Source organism: Cervus canadensis, chromosome 9 (assembly GCF_019320065.1).
Source record: "Cervus canadensis isolate Bull #8, Minnesota chromosome 9, ASM1932006v1, whole genome shotgun sequence".
Lineage (NCBI taxonomy): Eukaryota > Metazoa > Chordata > Mammalia > Artiodactyla > Cervidae > Cervus > Cervus canadensis.
The window spans coordinates 74,494,741-74,517,685 of record NC_057394.1 but is presented as its reverse complement, the minus strand read 5'-3'; the positions used below and the strand labels follow the sequence as shown (position 1 = coordinate 74,517,685).

General features: G+C 37.2%; 1 long non-coding RNA gene across 1 annotated transcript in view; it reads right to left on the bottom strand.

Annotated features, from left to right (window-relative positions):
* The window catches only part of LOC122447079, a 546,471-nt gene that overhangs the window by 359,547 nt on the left and 163,979 nt on the right, over positions 1 to 22,945 (bottom strand). Inside the window, exon 4 of the long non-coding RNA XR_006271124.1 lies at positions 16,056 to 16,180. This is a non-coding gene — a long non-coding RNA (uncharacterized LOC122447079). The remainder of the gene's footprint in view (positions 1 to 16,055; positions 16,181 to 22,945) is intronic.

The following is a 22,945-nucleotide window of genomic DNA, read 5'->3' as shown; positions in this document are numbered from 1 at the left end:
ATAAAACTAGAGAAAAACAAATTTAGGACTTAATTGGAGGTAATTTGTATCTATGAGGTAAAAAGAAGGGAAAGGGAAAATCTACCTATGAGGTATGAGGTAAAAGGAAAGGAAAGGGAAAATCCATTTCTTTGCTGTCTCTTTGTAAATTCTGAGACATTTAATACTGAAACAGATCATGTAACTCTTGCTCAGCATCACCATCCCATGGTTATGGAGGAGGCCACATTATATCTATACCCTTGCTAGAGCTATGAAAGAATTTCAGTATATTTAAAAGCACAATACCTTGCATATGAGAATTGCACAATAAATATTTGGACAGTCCCTGAGAGGTGCCTATAATCCCTGAATTAGTACAAGCTGCCAGTAATCTTTTTCTTTCTGAGCCTAGGTGATCTCACTAGCCAGCACTTTACAAGAATCTGTCTGTCCAAGACCACAGATGCTCTTCGTCTTTTTTTATTACTACACCAGGCCATGCAAAATGAGCACAAGCCTTCTCTCCTCTGTGTTACACTTAGGTAAGGTGGGAGGACCGGCACAGCAGGGTTGCTGGGTCCTCTCCCCTAACCCATATGCCTTGTCACCGAGTCTGAGTCTGGCTATACAGCCAGGACTCACAGGAAAGCTCCCCTGGCAGGGCGGGGCCTTCGCCATTGCATCTTGCAACGTGACCTCTACTGCTCAACTCCTATCCTCATCTCCCAGCTCCCATTCTGAGACCCACCTAGTCTGTCTAACGTCAACGTGGGTCAAGTTTTACTTTTCCTCAGGAGGCTCCTCACCCAGTGTAAGTCTGACGTTGACTGTATCCTGTAACTGCTGGTCAGTTGTGATGTAGCTCTGCCTGTACAAACCTGGTCAGAGCCGTTCGTGCTGGGGTCCCTTCTGTTAAGCAATACGCGTTAATCAACAACTAGGATGAGCTGAATTTCCATGTAAAATATCTTTAGGCAGATCATACTAGGATTCAGCTTTGACATGAAAAGCTGCTATATATGAAGGAAGGAATGGAAACAGCAATGGAACACAAGTTTGATCTTAGTAAAGCCAAACTTTGTCATTGGAAGAATGACTGAAATTCTATATTTTATTGCAAAAAACAATAATCAAGTGCTTTGTAGGAACTAAAAAAGAAAGAAACCCACAACTAAATGAATCTGTGTTACATTCTGTTACTGAGATAATGGAAAAGAATTGACGATCATACCTAAGCAACATATGTGAAGGGAGAGGAAATTGCTCAGACCATCAGATGGATGAAGGAAAATTCAAAGCAATGAGAGGTTGATGTGATTGGTTTGTGCATCCAATGGGACTAGCATTAAGGCACCAAACACTATTTTGTCTTCTAATTTTGAACAGGAACCACTTAACTTCCAATAAAAGTTAATTGATTTAATTGATAAAACATGAAATTGAATTTAGACAAGTACAGAAAACCCTAGAGAAACTCCAGTATTCTTTGACATGCTTAGAAATTATATTATGAATATAATGAAATCAAGAAATCAAAATCATGAGTTTGAGCAACAAAGAGTGGTTTATTACTGTGTTGCTATGGTAAATTGCCAATGGCCAAAAGTTTGGTTCCATACTTAAGAGTGTAAAGCAAAAAAAAAAATCTAGAGTAAGAAATCACTCCCCAAATAAACATTACTTCCCCCAAAATAATTATTTGTGACAGCTGAGTGATTAAATTCCATCAAAGAAGCCCCAAAGAACCTAAGTAACCCATCAGGCATGTTAGTTCTAGATGCTTTTGAGATGTGTCTAGACAGTTCTAGCAAGAAGAAAATGATAGCACTAAAACTGTTGGTGGACTGGAGAAAAATTCCAGAGAAAACAATGAAGCATTCTTTTAAGAACTGTTGCATCATCAAGGTTTCTGACATATGCATTTATGGATGTGAGTCAAAAGTCATTTAGAAGAGTCAAACCATGAATGGGAAGTATTTCAGGAATGCTTTAACCAATCAGTTTCATTTACATTTCCCTTCTAAAAGGAACAAGTGATAAATCATTTTCTAAACTATGCTAAATAAGTCTAAAAGAGGTCTTCAATATACAAAATATTGTTTAATTAGAAAGAAGCACTGTGCCATGGTTTAATTTTAATTATTTTCTCTAAGTAGTGTATAAGATAATGGTGCATCTTACAACAGGTAGCACCTTTAATTCGATGAAATTCTATACACTTTTTTGCTCATTGATTTTCTAGCTGGCTGTAACAGTTTAGACAGCCATAAGGTGACCATAACAGTTTAGACAGCCATAAGGTGACATAAGCCATAAAGATGACCATTTTCAGTGGTGAAAACTAAACTCCAGGCTCTTAATCCTGACTTTGTTGAAACCATTGAGCTTCTCAAGGAATCTCCAGTGCATATTCTAAAGAAGGCTCATTGTCCTTCAGCACCAAAACACGACGTCTCTATTGAGTTCTCCTTAGGAATCAAGGAGAATGGAAATCTTTGATGACAAAGCGATATAACGGCCCTTCACATATGCCACAAACACAACCAAGTGGCTGACATTTTTCCCACATTCAACCAGCATTTTGGAGCATATTTACTATGTTCTAGATATTATAGTAGCCAGATCTCATTTGAAGGAAACTTACTTTTGATGTGGTCTTGATGTTTTTGCCCCTAATTGACCATTAGTCAAAATATTAAGCCTTGAGATGTTTAATTAGAAAAACATGTTTTCATAGTTTTATAATCTGTGTAATAAATATAACCATGTAAAGGCAAAGCAAAACGTAGTCTTTCTTTCACTGAATGTCACGGTAGCCACAGAAGCAGCCTGCTGACAAGCCTGATAAGGCTATTTTTAGCATATCACCTTTTTAGAACATTTGTGATAGTTAATTATGACCATTTGGAGCTCACAGATGGTATATGAAATTGTAGTGTTCTGTTTTAGATAATGAGGGTGGTGATATAACAAATAAATCATCGTGAAACAAAAGGACAAAGTTGGCGCACAGCACGGTGTATTGGTTATTTATTACACACAGTACCTTGCCTGTTAACAGTGCTTTCAGGTTGATTTCTAGCCACTGTTCCATCTGCCACTCTGGTCTTCTGTTTACACAACTTGCTACCTCTCTACTTATAACCTCTGGTGTCTCCTTTTTGCAGCTCCTGAGTTCCTCAGCTTACATTTCAATGCTAAAGAATTAGACACAAACCTGCCAATTGAAATTATTTTCCACAACCTCCACTAGGCAGTTTTCCTTCAGTTAGTACAATCTTCACCCTGGTTCTCTATGACTTCTGGTCATTGCCAGTTACGCTCCCACCAACAATCTCTCTACATATGGTGACTATTTTCCTTCCTTCTGCCTATCAAAACTCTGCCAATCCTTCAAGATACACCTTAGATCCAAAGCTCTCTGCACAGCATGCACTGACTTTACAAATTGTCATCATTTTCTTCCTTGAATTCCAAGTGCAAACACAGTAAGTGCCACATAATTTTATATGAAATTTTCCCTGATTGTGTCTTATTCCCATGTAGGTCTTCGTTCAACCAGTTGACAAAGTTACAAAGAACAGAAAGCCTAGATGCTCTTCTGTGGCTTCCTCTACCACACCAAAGAAAGATACAAGTGAGAGAAGGAAGAATTGGTGGTTAAGAAACACCTGTTGAGTCTCTAATACAGAAATAATTTACAACTGAATATTCAGAAGATAACACTTTCAGGTCCATTTTCTTAAAATAGAAGAAGCTGAATCTAACGGTTGGTGTAGAATGTTGACTCTGATGATGTGATAAATAATCCCTCAGAAATTTACAATTCTCTAAACTGTCAAGGACCTCTCCAAAGTGTGCATCATAGGATCCTGAATTTCTTGAGGGCTCAAATCATTAATTTAATAGTTGGAGCTTTATAAGGCCAAGGAGACTGAGCAACAGAAGGAAGGAAACTATTTGGGGGTTACCACTAGCAATTTGTTACAATATTCAGTGCCCTACTTTGTATTGATTTGGGCATTTGGCATAGTGTTTCAGTTATATATTATTCACTTAGCATTTTGATATTTCTACTGCTGAGATAAAAAACTCAGGAAAATGGTATACAGATTCGTATAATGAGATTTAAAAAGTTACTTGATAGAAATTTATTAGGAGGTTTGATCAGTGCATGATTTACATTTGGAATACTTAAATTCAGAAAATCAAGGTTTGCTATGAACTAATATACATTTTAAAGGGAGGGAGAGAGAGAGAGAGAAGATAAGGGATCCATGTTAAAGAAGACAGGAAATCCAATCAATGAGAAGGAAAACAGCTTAAAAATTAACTATTACATCCCTTTGTCACACTGTCTTGATATGTTATCTGTCTCAATGGCTCTGATTTTGATGGTGAAGAAAAGAGCTGGAGCCTCATACTCCTCTTTGGGTGTCTGCATCCCTTTTATGACAGTCTTTTATTTTGAACCTGAAGTTACAATGTGTATAAAATACTATGATGATAAAGGAGAGGAAACTTCACTGGGAAGATGAAATTGGATAGCCAAAGTGGCAAGTAAAGTCAGCACGGCTGCTGACCCAACAACTCTACTGTCCTAATGATTTCTGTTACCTCAAATCAGATCAGTATTTCCAGGGACCTGACTTTCTAGAAAAGCCATTGGTAAGAGAAGGTAGGGCTATCCAAAAAAGTGTCCTTCATACCCTCTTTTCCTTCTCTTGTTTTCTACTTTGACCTGTATTGCTCCTGTTTTTCTAAGTAGTATGGGCATCTCAAAATAGAAACCATTTTTTTATGTCTGTGAACGGGTCTTACAATGTCCGTACTATGCTATGCAAACTGAAAATGTAAAATGCATACTTGGTGGTTGACTACTAGTTTGAGAGAAGTGAACAAATTATATGTATAAGAAAAAGAAGAAAGAAGAATCTGACTATTGTAAATCTAGTTACTTATGAAAAATCCTCACCCAGAATTCATCCTAAGACACTTATTTGAAAACTCTTTGAGGTTTTCCACCTCAGGGACTTTAGATAATTATGGAGAAACATTAAATTTTAAGGTAGGTAGAATTAATTTTATTTATTTTGTTAATCCCCTGCCTCTTCTTTTTTCCTTATGTTAATTCTCTAACTACTCATACACATTTTGTTTGACTCTTTTCAACATTCATGCTTTTATTCAGTCTTCAAGAAACAGTAGATGGACATCTAAGTTCTGAGCCCTCTGAATACCACCGAGGATACAAACGAATAAGGCATAACATTTCGGGCTTCCCAGGTGGTGCAGGGGTAAAGAAGCCACTTGCCAATGCAAGATATGCAAGAGACTCAGGCTCCATCCCTGGGTTGGGAAGATCCTCCGGAGTTGGAAATGGCAACTGCTTCAGTACACTTGCCTGGAAAATTCAGAGGAGCCTGACGGGCTACAGTCCACAGGGTCACAAAGAGTCAGACACAAATGACCACGCAAACACAAGGTTTCTTAGTATATGAAGTAGCACATGAGAGAGTTTTTGTGCAACTGAATAAGGTTAGAACTGCTATTACAGGAAACCAATTTTGTGCAGAGGCATTTGATAAGTCACGACCAACTAGAATGCTACAATTTCCCATTTTATTTTTTATGAATATATACTATCACTCCAGTCGTTCTTTAGAGGACAACACGCATGCATGCTCAGTCTGTCATGTCTGACTCTTTGCAAATGTCACAGACTATAGCCCATCAGGTTCCTCTGTCCACAGAATTTTCCAGGCAAGAATACTGGAGCATGTTGCCAATTCCTACTCCAGATGATCTTCCTGACCTCGGGATCAAACCCATCTCTTGTACCTCCTGCATTGGCAGGTAGATTCTTTACCCCTTGGCCAACATAGAAACTCTTTAGAGGACAAAGGATTCTGTAAATGGAACAACAGGTGTGTGAGTGTCATGTGTAATTATGTCCTATTAATAGAGGCTTCCTTTTCTATAAGATTTCTCATGATTGAGTGCTTGGTATGTGGTTTGTTTTCTAATTACAATCAATCATTTCTTACTTGAAGGCATTCTGGTAACACGTCTCTGCCACTATTTTTAGATCTATGACAAATCATATATTCCGTACTAACTCAGAAATATTTTTCATTGAATAGCTCTCATCAAACACTGCTTGAAAGAAGATACAAAAGTCTCATGTGATCCCAAGGATTGGCTTCACTTCAGAGAGAAGGAAATTTAAGTTCATTATACCAACTAACCCACCGATGAGTGCTGCAGGGAGGGCAATCTTGAAGTGAAGTGAAGTGAAGTCGCTCAGTCATGTCTGACTCTTTGCAACCCCATGGAGTGTAGCCTACCAGGCTCCTCAGTCCATGGGATTTTCCAGACAAGAGTACTGGAGTGGGTTGCCATGAGTGCTGCATGGAGGGCAATCTTAGGCCTATTGTAAAGAAGACATTTGCTGTTGTTTGGAATGGACTCTGATCCCAAAACGTCTCCTTATAGAGTCATTTATTGTTGATTTTCCTTCAATAAAAGATGATCTTTTATTTCTGAACTCCTGTTAAAATGCAAACAGTACTGAGAGATCCAAATTCACACCAAAGTAAAAATAATATCAACTGATATCGACTCTTACCTGAGAAAAAAATGTTGTGCTATTTAAGAACTGACTTTAAGAACCTGGAAGGATTTATCCTGAAAGGAGAAAAGGACAAACATTTGGGAGATGCTGAGGACACATTTCTCTTTATTTGCAATTTGCTAAGGATTGAGGCTGACTAGAAAGTTGGCAGAATTTTCACCAACGTTTTCAGTCTTTTTTTTTTTTTTTATGTTTTCAGTCTTAAAGTCAATCCTTCTACCTCCCAATTTCTTGACTTCCAGGTAGGAAGGATTGCAACTGACATCCAAACCACACAAGTAATCAAGTCTTTATAGGAACCATAGTTCACTATATGCCTACTTATGTTTAAATCAAGGGTTCAGTGGAGTTTCTAAAGTTCAATCCATGATGCAAACTCAACTGTTCTCAATCCAGTTATCTTTCTGATAACCCAGGAAAGAGAAACCACACCTCCTCAGATCTATCTTGAATTCCACTAACACATTCTGGGCCCTTCAATCTACAGAAGCACTAGAATATTTATTAAATGGGTGAATAAGTGAAAGAACAAAGAAACAAAAGAATGTAAAATATGGCGGGAGCAACCTGGTAAGCAAATGGTCTGGGAAGCAGACAATCTGATTAAAATATAATCACTCTGCATGACTCCTCAATAGCTATACACTTCAAATATCACTAAAGATTCTTCCTCTTTCAGATCCCTTCACTTGGTAGGACATACCATGACACCAGGAATGCCTTGGAGTGGTGATGACAGTTGCATTAAAAAGTGGTGATTCTCACTCTAGTTTTGCAAATGGTGTGGGTATAACTAGTAGCATGACTGCCTGGAGGTTCCGAGCCTTCCTGCTCATCTCACTGAGAAGAGGATTATGTGGTGGTGTAAGGCATCATCTGTAAAGCACTTGTGCTTCATTGTGTTTGCTTTTACCAGCTTGTGAAAAGTGAAAGCATTGCCATTATGTGGTGTTCTATGGGAAAACCTCTCTTTTCACAGAATACAGTTGTGTGGGTTTGGAACAAAGTAGTTTCTGCTGCACAAGTGGTGACTACTCCAAATGCCTTACGCTTGGATTTATCACACAAAGAACCAAGGTTACACTCTCCATAAAATAAAAAGCCTTTTTTGCCAGCTAAAGTTCATTCTACGCAAGCAGAGTAAGAGGGAATTTGATAGAATCATGGCCAGAACATTCAAGCAAAACAATTACTCTTGCCTGAATTATTCAGGATAAGGTATTTCTCCCCTTAAATAATGGCTTTACCAGAGTAATTTAAATAGCCCTATCAGAATCTCTAAGTGAGAACTTATTTGATGAACAGAGATAAAAGATTTAAGAAAAGAAGTTTAATTTTTCAATTACTAAGGAAACATATAGTTAACTAAAAATAATTAAATAAGATGTTGAAGCTCCCTTGTACAGCAGGGGGAAAAAAAACTAAAGATATGGATCTTTCAGTAACAAGCAATACAGAATTCTTTTTGGTCCTAATTTACCTGAAGAATCTTTTGCCATCACTTAGAAGACTTTCATGTAGTTAAAATCAATCTCTCACACTCCCTTGGACCATTTTGGTGATTTTTGACATCCTACATATGCAAAATCATTTACTCAAAGTGACTAGAAAAGTGGAAAAATTAGAGTTTCATGGTTTACGAATTGGAATTTATACAGATTTTACAGCTTTGCTTTTAAAGAAAGGAAAATGTTTTTTGCAGTTAAAATATCACTCCAACAGATGGGCCTATCTCCTCTATTTTTATTTCTAGTTGGCTTACGGGTGAATTACCCTGGACATAGTTATAAATTTGAAATTATACGAACTGCTGAGGGGCGATTTTTTTTCTGGCTATAAAATACAATGAGGACACAGCTGCAACATCTAGAAAGTGAGGGAAGCTAAAACCATAAAAATAATACTGCTTCTTCTTTGTTTTGGATGCAAGAGTAAGCTTCTCTGGTTTCCTATTATTTATAATGATTAATCTAAGGCCACATTCCCAGAAGAGTAATTAGCCAGTCAATTACTTCAGTGTGAATCTAGCATTTCTGATTAAGTGTAACTTTACAATTAGAAGTGGCCAAACATTCAATAAGCATAGTATAGTGTATCTTTCTATATTGAGAGAGAGAGAGGCTATGGGAGGAGGCAGAAAATATGATAGGAATAAGTGGTTGATGTAACTCCATTGAAAAGAGATATTAGGACAATTGTGAATCATCTATTGAATAGAAGTCAACACTGAAATTCTATCTACTAATCTTTCTATATATGTGCTTGTCTGGTTTTTACATGTATTTGGCCTACTACATGCTCAATCTCTAACTATCTACTTTGTACTTTATCTTTGGCAAATTTTTTTTCATTAAGAGCTAACTTTTTTGGCATTTGATATATTTCCCAACCTTCCTCACTATCTCCCAATCAACTTCCATATATTGGTGTCAGTAGTAATGCTCTGAATAGGCATTTTCAAAATGGATTAATCCTCTGATAAAATTCTTTAAGAACACACTCCCCAGAAGCCACAATATCTAGCTAAAGTTCTTTCATATGAGGCTCTTCTTGGATTGGATTTTGCCTACTCTTCCAGTTTAATCTCGCTCACTTTTTATGCCTTATGCTCCAGGCATACTAAGAGAAATGGGAGTGTTAGAAATATTTGTAGCAATAACAGTGACTATTTGTTGAGCATCAATTACATGAGAGATAAACTATTAAATAGCTTATCTAATTTAATGTTTATAATAACACCACAGGGCAGGTTTTATTATTCCCATTTTACAGTTGGAAGAAGTGGGGCTCTGAGATATTAAGTAACTTGTTCAAGTATCCATGGTTAATAAGCAGCAGACCTAAAATTCTTCTCTTAATCTCTTTGTTTTAACTTGAATAGGCCATGCGACTTCATTTCCTTAGGCTTTTTCACATTTTCTTTCATCTTACTATAGTACCATTTACAGCCTTGTTCACCTTGTTCACTTTAGAAACTCCTGCTCATTGTTTAAGACTTTCTCTCTGAAGATCTTCTTTGATCTGCCACCCTGGAAAAGGTAGTCTTCCTCCCTGTCTTCCACAGTTCTATCCCAGATGTAAAAACATACACACCCATTATTGTACTCTTCATTATGCTTTATAATAATTTATCTACATATGGAAATATCTATCTCCTTACTAAGCTGTGCCAAGCCTTCATTAATCTTGAAACAACAAAAAAAGCTCTCAATAAATCTCCACTAAATTCCTAGAGAAATGAATGTATTTCAGAGCAATAGATGCACTATGTTGGTGGTGGGGCCATGGATCATCAAAAGAGTTTGTAAAGTAGAAAAGCACTCAAGCAGCTTTGTAGGCACTCTCATGTGTGATTTCTGATACCTCTTGCTCTCTTCATAGGTTTGTACCAAGTCTGACTGAAAATTTTTTCCCAGCCCTAGGTTCTTGCATTATCTTATGCTTTTAATTAGATTTTCTAACACTAAATGGAAACAGTGTTTTCCATTTATTTTTATTAGTTGGAGGCTAATTACAATATTGTAGTGGTTTTTGTCATACATTGACATGAATCAGCCATGGATTTACATGTATTCTCCATCCCAATCCCCCCCTCCCACCTCCCTCTCCACCCAATTCCTCTGGGTCAGACATTATTTTTTGAGGCTCCAAAATCACTGCAGATGGTGACTGCAGCCATGAAATTAAAAGACGCTTGCTTCTTGGAAGAAAAGTTATGACCAATCTAGACAGCATATTAAAAAACAGAGACATTACTTTGCCAACAAAGGTACTTCTAGTCAAAGCTATGGTTTTCCTAGTAGTCATGTATGGATGTGAGAGGTGGACTATAAAGAAACCTGAATGCTGAAGAACTAATGCTTTTGAACTGTGGTGTTGGAGAAGACTCTTGGGAGTCCCTTGGACAGCAAGGAGATCCAACCAGTCCATCCTGAAGGAAATCAGCCCTGAATATTCATTGGAAGGACTGATGGTGAAGCTGAAATTCCAATATTTTGGCCGCCTGATGTGAAGAACTGCTGCTGCTGCTGCTAAGTCACTTCAGTCGTGTCCGACTCTGTGTGGCCCCATAGACAGCAGCCCACCAGGCTTCCCCGTCCCTGGGATTCTCCAGGCAAGAATACTGGAGTGGGTTGCCATTTCCTTCTCCAATGCATGAAAGTGAAAAGTGAAAGTGAAGTCGCTCAGTCGTGTCCAACTTAGCGACCCCATGGACTGCAGCCTACCAGGCTCCTCTGTTCATGGGATTTTCCAGGCAAGAGTACTGGAGTGGGTTGCCATTGCCTTCTCCATGAAGAACTGACTCACTGGAAAAGACCCTGATGCTGGGAAAGATTGAAGGCGGGAGGAGAAGGGGACAACAGAGGAAGAGATGGTTGGATGGCATCACCAACTCAACGGACATGAGTTTGAGTAAGCTCCAGGAGTTGGTGATGGACAGGGGGGCCTGGCATGCTGCAGTCCATGGGGTCACAAAGATTCGGACATGACTGAGTGACTGAACTGACTGAACTGAACACTAAATACCTAAAAAATGTGCACTCTCATTTTACTGTACCTGGCTCAGATGATCTCAATTCCAAGAATCTTTTTTTAATCTGTCAGTAAACAAATATTTATTTTTCACCTAATATTAGCTAGGGATAGCTAGATAAAAAGAAAACAAACAAAGTCTTTGGTTTTTATGAAGCATGTGGTCTAGTAGAAACAAATAAAAAAGACATTCTACAATTGAAGGTACTTTCCTACTTCTTTACTATATATCTTTCTCCAGGAAGAGCTATGACTTGGAAAATACAAAGCAATTTAAGTATTGGCTAATTCTACACAAATATATCTATACTGGTGTTTTATTTTTTATTTATTTATTTTTTTTTTGTCTCTCACTTTATTTATTTATTTATTTTTATTAGTTGGAGGCTAATTACTTCACAACATTTCAGTGGGTTTTACACCATTATCACCTTCCTGAAAAAAAAAAAGAAAAGAAGAAATAGATAGGGAAATAAAAACAAAGAGTAAGATAACAGATCTGGTGGTGGTGATTTAGTCACCAAGTCGTGTCTGACTCTTGTGACCTTGTGGACTGTAGCTTTCCAGAATCCTCTATCCATGGGGTTTCCCAGGCAAGAATACTAGAGTGGGTTGCCATTTCCTTCTCCAGGGGATCTTCCTGACCCAGGAATTGAACCCAGGTCTCCTGCATTGCAGGTGGATTCTTCACCAACTGAGATAACAGATCTAAACCTAATTATATCAGTAATCACACGAAATGTAAAATGCCTAAACTCCCCCAGTTAAAAGGCAAGGATTATGTATACTGCCAACAGGAAACGTACTTTAAACATGAAGATACAAATAGGTGAGCAAAAAACAGAAAAAGAAATAGCATGCCAATTCTAATCAAAAAAGAAAGCCAGAGTGACTCTGTTAATATCATTTATTACTCTCTTTTTCAGAGAAAAGAGTGGTATCAGGGATAAATAAGGTCAGTTTACAATGTTAAAAGCATTGTACAGGAGGATAGAATCTATAGGATAGAAAAATTCAAACAAACTTCAAGATATATGTAGAAAAAACTGGTAAAAAAAATGCAAGGAGAAATTTTAAAATTCACAATTAAAAGCAGAGATTTCAATATACTCTGACAATAACCAGGAACAAGGAGATAGAAAATATATCACCAACCAGCTGGCCTAATTGACACATTTAGAATATACCACTTAAAAACAATAGTATACACATTCTTTTCAAGTGCATAAGGAAATTTTATAAAAATAGATCATATTCTGACTGTTAAAACAAGTATCAGTAAATTCAAATTATCCAAGCCACACAGAGTATGTTCTGTGAGTAAAATGGAAGAAAAATAGAAATCAATAACAGAAATTTCTCCAGAATATTTGAAATATTTTTAAACTAAACAACATTTCTAAATGACCAAATGGATAAAGAATAAATCAAATGGAATACAGGAAGTATTTTTTTGGAACTGAATGGGAAGGAAAACACAGGATATGAAAATTTATAGGTTGCCAATAAAATAAAAATGTATAGTACTAGAACTATGTGCTAGAAACATAGAAAGATCTTATATCAATGACCTCAATGTCTATCTAATAAACTAGAAGAATAAAGGAGCAAATGCAGCCAAAGTAAGAGGAAGAATGGAAGTAATAAAAATCAGACTGGAAACCAGTGAAATAGAAAACGAAGAAAAAAATATTTTTGAGATCAATAAAATGAAAAAAATATCTAGACAAATTAGGGGAAAAAGTGATAAGACAAACATTGCCATTGCCAAGAATAGGAGAGGTGATATCACTACTGATTTCACAATGCTAAAAGGAAAATAAGAAAATATCATAAATTTAATAACTCTGATAAAATGGACAAAGTATTTGAAAGACACAATACCAAAGTTCATTCTAGAAGAAATAAATTGGTATATTTATAGGGTTCTTTTTTCAATTTTTTACTGTGGTAAAAACACATTAACATAAAATTTACTATCTTAATCCTTTTTAAGCATACAGTTGAGTGGGATTCAGTGCTTTCATCTTTCATAATGTTGTACAATCACCACCATTCTTCTCCAGAACCCTTTCATCTTGCAAAACTGAACTCTGTGCCCAGTAAATAGTAACTGCCCATATCTCCTTCCCCTTATTCCCTGGCAACAATCATTCTACTTTCCATCTCTATGATTTGGACTACTTTAAGTGCTGCAGCCATGAAATTAAAAGACCATTACCCCTTGGAAGAAAAGTTATGACCAACCTAGACAGCATATTAAAAAGCAGAGACATTACTTTGCCAACAAAGGACCATCTAGTCAAGGCTATGGTTTTTCCAGTAGTCACATATGGATGTGAGAGTTGAACTATAAAGAAAGCTGAGTGCAGAAGAATTGATGATTTTGAACTGTGGTGTTGGAGAAGACTCTTGAGAGTCCCTTGGACTGCAAGGAGATCCAACCAGTCCATCCTAAAGGAGATCAGTCCTGAGTGTTCATTGGAAGGACTGATGTTGAAGCTGAGACTCCAATACTTTGGCCACCTGATGTGAAGAACTGAAGAACTGACTCATCTGAAAAGACTCTGATGCTGGGAAAGATTAAAGACAGGAGGAGAAGGGGATGACAGAAGATGAGATGGTTGGATGGCATCACCGACTCAATAAACATGAGTTTGAGTAGACTCTGGGAGTGGATGATGGACAGGGAGGCCTGGTGTGCTGTGGTCCATGGGGTCGCAAAGAGTCGTCTGAGCGACTGAACAGAACTGAAATGAAGTAGAATCATACAGTATTTGTGTTTTTGTGACTGGCTTATTTCACTTAGCATAATGTCTCTAAGTTTCATCTATTTTGTAGCATATGTCAGAGCTTTGTTCCTTTTTAAGGTACATTTGTTGTATATACCATATTTTGCTTATTTATTTATCTATAAATAAACATTTAGGCTGCTTCCATATTTTGCTGATGGAAATAATGTTTCAATGAACACGAATGTGCAAATATCTCTTCAAGATCCTGCTTTCAATTTTTAGGGGTTATACTTAGAAGCAGAATTACTAGGTCAGATGGTAATACTATTTTTAATTTTTTGCAGAACAACTATACTGTTTTCAAGAACAGCTGTATCATTTTCAACTCCCATCAATAGTGCACAAAAGTTTCAATTTTTCTACATCATCACCAATACTTTTTATTTTCTGTTTTTTTTTAATAGTACCCATGCTAATGGCTGTTGAGTTTTAGGAGTTCTATATACATTCCAGATATTAACACTGTATCTTAAGTATAATTTGTAAATATTTTCTCCCTTTATGTGATTGCTTTGTTGCTCTTTTTTTGCTCTTTTGATGTACAACTGTTTTTAATTTTTATAAAGTATAATTTGTCTTTTGCTGCTTGTGACTGTTCTCTCCCAACAACGTGGCATGAACTATACTAGTTATCTGTCACTATGTAATCCAAAATTTAGCAGCTAAAAGCAACAAATATTTATCATCTCATGGTTCTGTTGGTCAGGAATCTGGGAATGGCTTAAGTACGTAGTTCAGTCTCAGGTTCTCCTTAAGGCTACAGCTAAGTTTTTGACCAAAGATTCTGTCATTTCAAAGCTCAAAAAGGGACAACCCACTCCCAAACTTGCTCACTTGGGCCCTTTTATAGGACTGCCCCATGACACAGTAGCCAGTTGGCTTCCTCCAGAGGAAGTGATGCAACAGAGATCTATAGAGAACCCAAGATGTAAACCACAGTTTTTTTTTTTATAAACTAACCTCAGAAATGTATTTTATTCATGATATATCCTATTTATGAGAAATGAATCCATAACTCCAATCCATATTCAAAGGGAAATGATTACCCAAGATCACAAATATTAAAAGGTTAGAGACACTGCAGTTTACCTTGAAGGCTGCCTACCATATACACATGCTGCTGCTCCTGCTGCTAAGTTCCTTCAGTCATGTCCGACTCTGTGCGACCCCAAAGACGGCAGCACCAGGCTCCCCCATCCCTGGGATTCTCCAGGCAAGAACACTGGAGTGGGCTGCCATTTCCTTCTCCAATGCATGAAAGTGAAAACTGAAAGTGAAGTTGCTCAGTCATATCCGACTCTTAGCGACCCCATGGACTGCAGCCTACCAGGCTCCTCCGTCCATGGGATTTTCCAGGCAAGAGTACTGGAGTGGGGTGCCCTTGCCTTCTCCCACAATATACACATAGAAGTCCTCAAATTTCACTTCTAAAATATCAATATTTAAATAATAATTTCAATGTTTGATTTTCCTAACTTGAAAGCACATCAGATGCCATTATTGCATTTAATACTGTGAATCCCCAAAATACTTTTTTAACTTTCTGAGCACTGGAAAAATCTGACACTAGATTTCTTAGCACGCCTAAAGTTTTAGAGCAAGTATTTAATTTAGGGGTGATCAGAGCAGACCATGTGATTTAAAGACATCAAGTACATTCTTTTGACAAAAATTTTGTGTCTCTTATGATAATTTTTACAATTATATCTTCATTCTATTTGATCTGGTAGCCCTGTTTTCAAGTCATCTGTTTCATCAATTAGTAATATTTAAGTATCTACTAGTAGTTAACTTTAAAGCATTATGAGTTTAAAATGCTATCATCTTTGCCTTTACAAACTTGAATTTAGTTAATAAAATATAAGCAATAAAATAGTGAAATATAAGTAACATAGTAAAATAGTGGTGAAATATAAGTAACACCAAGAAGGAGGAGGGCCCCCTAAATGATCTTCAGCAGAACAGTTCCTTGCTGCTTAAGAAAATAAATGACTAGAAGTTAATAAAAAATAATTGAAAAATAACTCTACCATATCTTTACTCTTCCTAGAATCACACTTAATTGGATCACAGAAATAGAAAAAAAAAAAAAATCCTCTAAAATACAATACCGTTTCAGCAGGAGCAGTAGGCTGCCCATCACCACCAGGTTCATGAGTCCACATGAGTTAACTCATGACCGTTCTACCACTGTGATGCTCAGTTACATAAAATGCCAGGAGAATCAGCAACATCACTAGGATAAACATGCAAAAAAAAAGTCTAAATTAATGTTTGTCAGTGTAAAATCAAAAGAGATGCATGCTACATTTCTTACAGATAAATGTGACTGTTCCTACATTAGTATGAAACCTTTACTCTTCAGATCAAATAATCTAGTCATCATGGAACTATCATGTGAATATGTGTCAACATCCTCTGAAAAACATAGCTAGTATACAGTAACTACAAGAAAAGATCCTGCTACAACTAAGATTCATGATCACTAATGCAAATTCCACGCCAATGACTGCAAGGGTAGAGGGGCACAGGAAAGGGGAAGAGGGTGAGGCAAGAGAGACGGAGGTTGCTATCACTAACAGTGACTTCTTTTACACACACACACACACAATACCCTTCTGAAAATCAAAGAAAGGAAAGAACAATCAAATATATTGCCCTGAAGTGAAGTGAAGTCAATCAGTCGTGTCCGACTCTTTGCGACCCTGTGGACCATAGCCTACAAAGCTCCTCTGCCCATGGAATTTTCCAGGCAAGAATACTGGAGTGGGTTGCCATTTCCTTCTCTAGGGGATCTTCCTGAGCCTGGGATTGAACCCGGATCACCTGCATTGCAGGCAGACACTTTACCATCTGAGCCACCAGGAAAGCCCACATATTGCCCTGAACATAAATGATTTTATTTCTTATAACATGATAAATTTAAGGGGACTCAGAAATGCCCTTGAAAGGACTGCTCTGTTTATCTCTATTTACTAAAGAGGTATAGAATCATTAAAAACCTGATTGACAAAGCAGATGAGAACTATTCTCACTTCTATACAACTAATATAAGATTGGCCAGTTGAGCACAAGCAAGAACCTATTCCATATGATACAATTCACACAAGTACCTCCTCTTAAACTGAACCGTAGTATTCTCACCTCTACAGAGCATAGTATACTTAAGATTTTCTTTTTATATTTTGAAAGAATTTATCTTACACATCTAGACAGAGTGAACCCTTTTCTTGAGAGAGAGTAAAATAGAGAAAGTAAACTCATTATCTTTGTAATTATAGCTAAATTAAAACAACATTATGTCAATTATCTGACCAGGATAATAACCTTCACTCTCTACTTCACCTTGCATGTATAGTGTGTCTGTTTTCCAAGATGCAAAATTAAAAATTAATAAAGTATTTAAAAACAGCTATCTCACAGGAGGTTATGAAAATTGGTGGAATTTAAGATAGAAAGAATGTAATTAGCTGGCCTGGAATTTGGCTAGCATCGTTTTTTCAGCACTGTGCCATGAGGCCCATAAGCTTAGAGAGTACAATCACTGCCTGTGACCTCGAACACAAGTCACCTCAAGAAAAGGTCCTTTCAAGTCAGAGGTAATCCCTTGGCTAATGCACATGACCAGTCACCAGTTACAGGTTGACAGAAAGCACAGTCTTCTCTCATTTACCAAAAATTCCTTCTATAGAAGAAATCAGAAAAAAAAATACCGAGTGCCTCGAAGGCCTGATCAACTGAACGGGAAGGTCTGTTCATGTGCGGGTGTTAAACTCAGTGTTACTATGAATCCTGCTGTAAAAGCCTAACCTTAAGCAACACGTGCAAAAACTCTGTATCTCTTAATATTTAGATCAATCAGAATTCCTAAACACTTCTGCTCCCTCCAACAGCTTGTCCTACAAATTAGCACTTTTTCTTAACCTACATACTACAGGAAAAAAAAAAAAAAAACTAGTAATATTTTTGAAATTATACTTGGTTGGATTTGGTTGGATTAGTAAAAGCATTTCTAAGGCTCTCTGAAGACTGTCTTTAGACCTCCTAGATTTAGCTTAGAAATCTTTTCATGTACCTATTAAGTTTAAGGCTGAATTGGGTCCTGGCCTCAACTCTGCATTAGAGAAGTCTGTCTTTGACTCTATAACCAGGGATTTTTTTACCCTGGGGTTTTACAGGTATCCATTAACCCCTGACATTTTAAGCAAAATCTGGGATGCTTTCTGTGAAGAGGGTTGTTTTATAATAAAGAATTTGTTTGTTCTTTGTTCTAGGTTTCTGGCATGGAGCTTCTGAGACAGAATTTCCTGAGTTATTTTTGTTACTATTTGTTATTTTGTTATTATTATCTTTGTTATTTATGAGCCCCTAGATCATCCCTTCGTTTACACTAATGAGATAACTCAGGATGAGAGTTGCTCACCAGAACAAACAGCCATATGATTGGGACTTTAACCCAGGCTGACCTCTGAAGATGGGAGCAGGGCTAGAGAGAGAGTTCAGCCCTATGACAGGTGCTTCAGTCAATCAAATTCACGTACTGAAGCACCAGTAAATACTCTGCACACCGAGACTTAGGTGAGTTTCCTGGTTGTTGAACACACTGATACATCAATATCCAGGAAGAGATGCATTCTCATTTCATGGGAAGAAGACAGTGGAAACTGCGTTTGAAGCCCTCTCAGTCTTGTCCCATGAGTCTCTTCATTTGACTGGTCCTCATTTGTGTCTTTTACGATAAACTGGTTTTAAGTACTAACACTTCCCTGAATTCTATGAGTTGTTCTGGTGAATTATAAAAATTCCTGAATTTGTGGCCAGTTGGTTAAAAGGACAGGTTGCCTGAGAACCCCAAACTTGTAATGGACATATGAAGTGAGGACAGCCTTGTGAGGACTTGTGCCCTTAAACTTGTGGAGTCTGACATTAACTCTGAATGGTTAACATCAGAACTGAGCAGCAGTAAACTGATGGTCCATAAACTGTTGTCAGATTCCCAAAGGGCTATTTTGCACAAATACTAGCACTATAAACCACTTCTATACAGAGTCCTAAGAAGAGAGTCTTCCAAATGAAAGTAAAGTTCTTAAAGAGAGAACTAAGAAAGCTACACTAGCTATGAAGAATGGTCAGATGATTTCCACAAACTTGTAAAAGATCAGAAAAATGCTCCAGATGCTTAAAAGTCAGAACAAAGCGTAAATCTTAAGCTTTCAAAGCTGAGAAATAAAAATTTTAAAACTGGCCAACAAGTTTTCCCAAGGCAGAAAGTCCAATACCTAACTCCTAATCTTCTGTACCCAGCCCAGACTTTCCACTCTTATTCCCTTATCACCACTCCATCACCTGTTTCCTTCCATCTTCTCATTCTCAGCAAATAAGAACACTAGTTATTCAGGCATCAATTTTGGAGTCTTCCTTGCCTCCTCTATTTTTCTCATACCCCACAACTAAAACACCATCAAATTCTTGAAAATGTATTCAATAGCAGACAATACCTCACCTCCCACGGCAGTCCCCAAGAACCTTACAGGGAAAGGGACAGTCCAACAAAGTAAGCCTGTCACTTCAAGGGAAAAAAATTACAAAATACTCAAATATTTGACTTTTTCACTGTGTTGCTGCTTGTAGATATGGTACAAAAAACAATGGCCAAGAAAACTGTATCTTAACACAAATCCAAGCAATGGCACAAAACTGCACTACTGATCTGTATTTCTCACCGCCACACACTCATGGTGCAAGGGAGTAAGGGAGAGGAAGCCAGTTCTCACTTCAAAATGCCCTTAATGAATCACTATCAATTTTTAATTTTAATGTTATTAAATATCAACCTTTGAGTTCATGTGTTTTGTAAGACTCTAGATTATAAAAACATACATAAAATACTTTTTTAAATGCTGAAATACGCATCTGCAATTGTTTGTGTTGTAAGCTCAACTAACCACATTTTTCATGGAATACCATTTTAACTTAAAACAATAATTGATAGACAAACTATCATCATTGGTATTGGCTATTTGCAGGTATTTTCCTGAAAAAATGAACAATGAGTTTGTCACTTTTCAAGGAAAAGGAACCACAGAAATTTGATGCCAATGATAAAATTGAAGATTCTTTGGTGAAATCAGAATTTTTAAAAATGCGTATCTGCCACTGTGGACTTGAAAGCTTCTGAACAGTTGAAAACTTTTTGATAAGACTGGTGGCAATATGAGTGAATGTGCTTTTTATATTACACAATAAAATGCATCATACCATTTTGGAAGTCTGCATAACTCAATATTCAATATTTTCCAAATGACCACTTCATGATGTCGTCAAATTAGGCATGAGTAAAGATGTCTTCACAGTATGAGACAGATCAATGGGTATTAATAAAACAGAGTACAAAAAGTTTATTGCTATAGTTTTCTGGGCATACACACCGAGGAAACCAGATCTGAAAGAGACACGTGCACCCCAATGTTCATCACAGCACTGTTTACAATAGCCAGGATATGGAAGCAACCTAGATGCCCATCAGCAGATGAATGGATAAGGAAGCTGTGGTACATATACACCATGGAATATTACTCAGCCGTTAAAAAGAATTCATTTGAATCAGTTCTAATGAGATGGATGAAACTGGAGCCTATTATACAGAGTGAAGTAAGCCAGAAAGATAAAGAACATTACAGCATACTAACACGTATATATGGAATTTAGAAAGATGGTAATGATAACCCTATATGCAAAACAGAAAAAGAGACTAGATGTACAGAACAGACTTTTGGACTCTGTGGGAGAAGGTGAGGGTGGGATATTTCGAGAGAACAGCATCGAAACATGTATATCATCTAGGGTGAAACAGATCACCAGCCCAGGTTGGATGCATGAGACAAGTGCTCAGGCCTGGTGCACTGGGAAGACCCAGAGGGACTGGGTAGAGAGGGAGGTGGGGGGGGGGATTGGGATGGGGAATACATGTAACTCCATGGCTGATTCATGTCAATGTATGACAAATACCAGTACAATATTGTAAAGTAATTAGCCTCCAACTAATAAAAATAAATGAAAAAAAAGTTTATTGCTATAGTTCCAATAAAGTTATATTGCTCAAATATATTTTGAATTGATATTGAAAATAATGTTGAAGAACTATTAACTTTTTAAAAATTTTGACCACACTCTGTGGCATATAGGACCTTAGTTCCATTGGAAGAAGCAATCAACCTCTGGATCACGGGGTAAGTCCCAAAGAATTACTACTTATACTAGTAGAATATCAAAGAAGAATATCCACTATTATCTGAAAACACTTCCCTTTTCTAAATACGTATCTCTGTAAGAATACATTTTGTTCATATACTTCAACCAAAACAACATATCACAACAGATTGAATGCTGTAGGAAATATGAGAATCTAATTGTCTTCTATAAAGCCAAATATTAAGGAGATTTGCAAAACTTTAGCTAAAGCAGTGCTAATACTACTATCAGTATATATTCTACCAATTTTTTTTTCAGTCTATTGTCTGTTTCCCTCTACTAAAGGAGAAGTTCTTTTCAGGCAGGAATTTTGCTCGTTTTCTGCTGTATCCCCTGGCACTTAATAGGCACTCAATGTATACTTGCTGAATAAGTGAAATGAGACAGCATGAATACAGAGAAAGAAAAATGCCTCCAAAAATTCTAAAAAACTGTAGCCTAACTTGGGCCACCGATGTGAAGAACTGATTCATTGGAAAAGACCCTGATGCTGAGAGAGATTGAAGGCAAGAGGAGAAGGGGATGACAGAGGATGAGATGGTTGGATGGCATCACCAACTCAATGGACAGGAGTTTGAGCAAGCTCTAGGAGTTGGTGATGGACAGGGAAGCCTGGCGTGCTGCAGTCCACAGTGTTGCAAAGAGTCAGACATGACTGAGCAACTGAACTGAACTGACTGAATCAAAGAGATTCTTTGATGATTAAACTTTAAATGTAATTTTAATTAATCTAAATTTCAATGCCCACATTTTTCTAGTGATTGCTGTACTGGACAGTGTAGCACAAGAATTATAGACCAGCCTCACTGGTAAGGGGCTTCCCAGGTGGCATAGTTGGTAAAGAATCTGCCTGCCAATGCAGAAGATGCAAGAGACATGGGTTTGATCTCTGGGTCAGGAAGATCCTCTGGCATAGAAAATGGCAACCCATTTCAATATTCTTGGTTAGTGGCAGCACTAGAATTATAGACCAGGTGGCTCAGATGGTAGAGTCTTCCTGCAATGCAAGAGACCCAGGTTCAATCCCAAGGTCAGGAAGATCCCCTGGAGTAGGAATTGGCAACCCACTCCAGTAATTTTGCCTGGAGAATTCCAAGGACAGAGGAGCCTGGTGGGCTATAGTCTATGGGGTTGTCAAGAGTCAGTTACAACTGAGTGACTAACACTTCACTCTTAAGATCCTTCAGAATTTCTAATCTAGGACCACTGAAGTCATCCTCTATCTGCCTAAGTCACCTAAGGAACTCATTTACAATGCAAAATCCATTTGCATTTTGATAGTGGCCTCTTAAAAACATTAACTGATTCAGGGGCATAGGAAACAGGAAACTTACACTGAACAAACCAAAAGAGTGGACTATTTCCAACTAAACATGAAGCTAAAATTATCATTAGGAAATAGAAACTTTTAATTCCACCATGATCTCCTATCTCTTTTAATTCATATTTGCATCAATTTATTAATCACTATTTGAGCCAGAAAAAGTTTCTGGTTTATTATTTCTTCTAAATCACTCTTGCCTTTCTGTTTGTTTTTTTTTTAAACAACTGATCCTTTCTCTCTAATATTGATGTTTCAATGGATGAATTATTGCCACTTCTCCAAAGTTAAAATTGATCCAAACATTTAAAATGTAAAAATCTATATATCCAGTCATTGGACTGGAGAGATGAAAACTTCTATACAAATGAAACAAGAATGAATTTACCAGAGGTTATCTAAAACCTTATTTGGACATTCAGAGTAAGA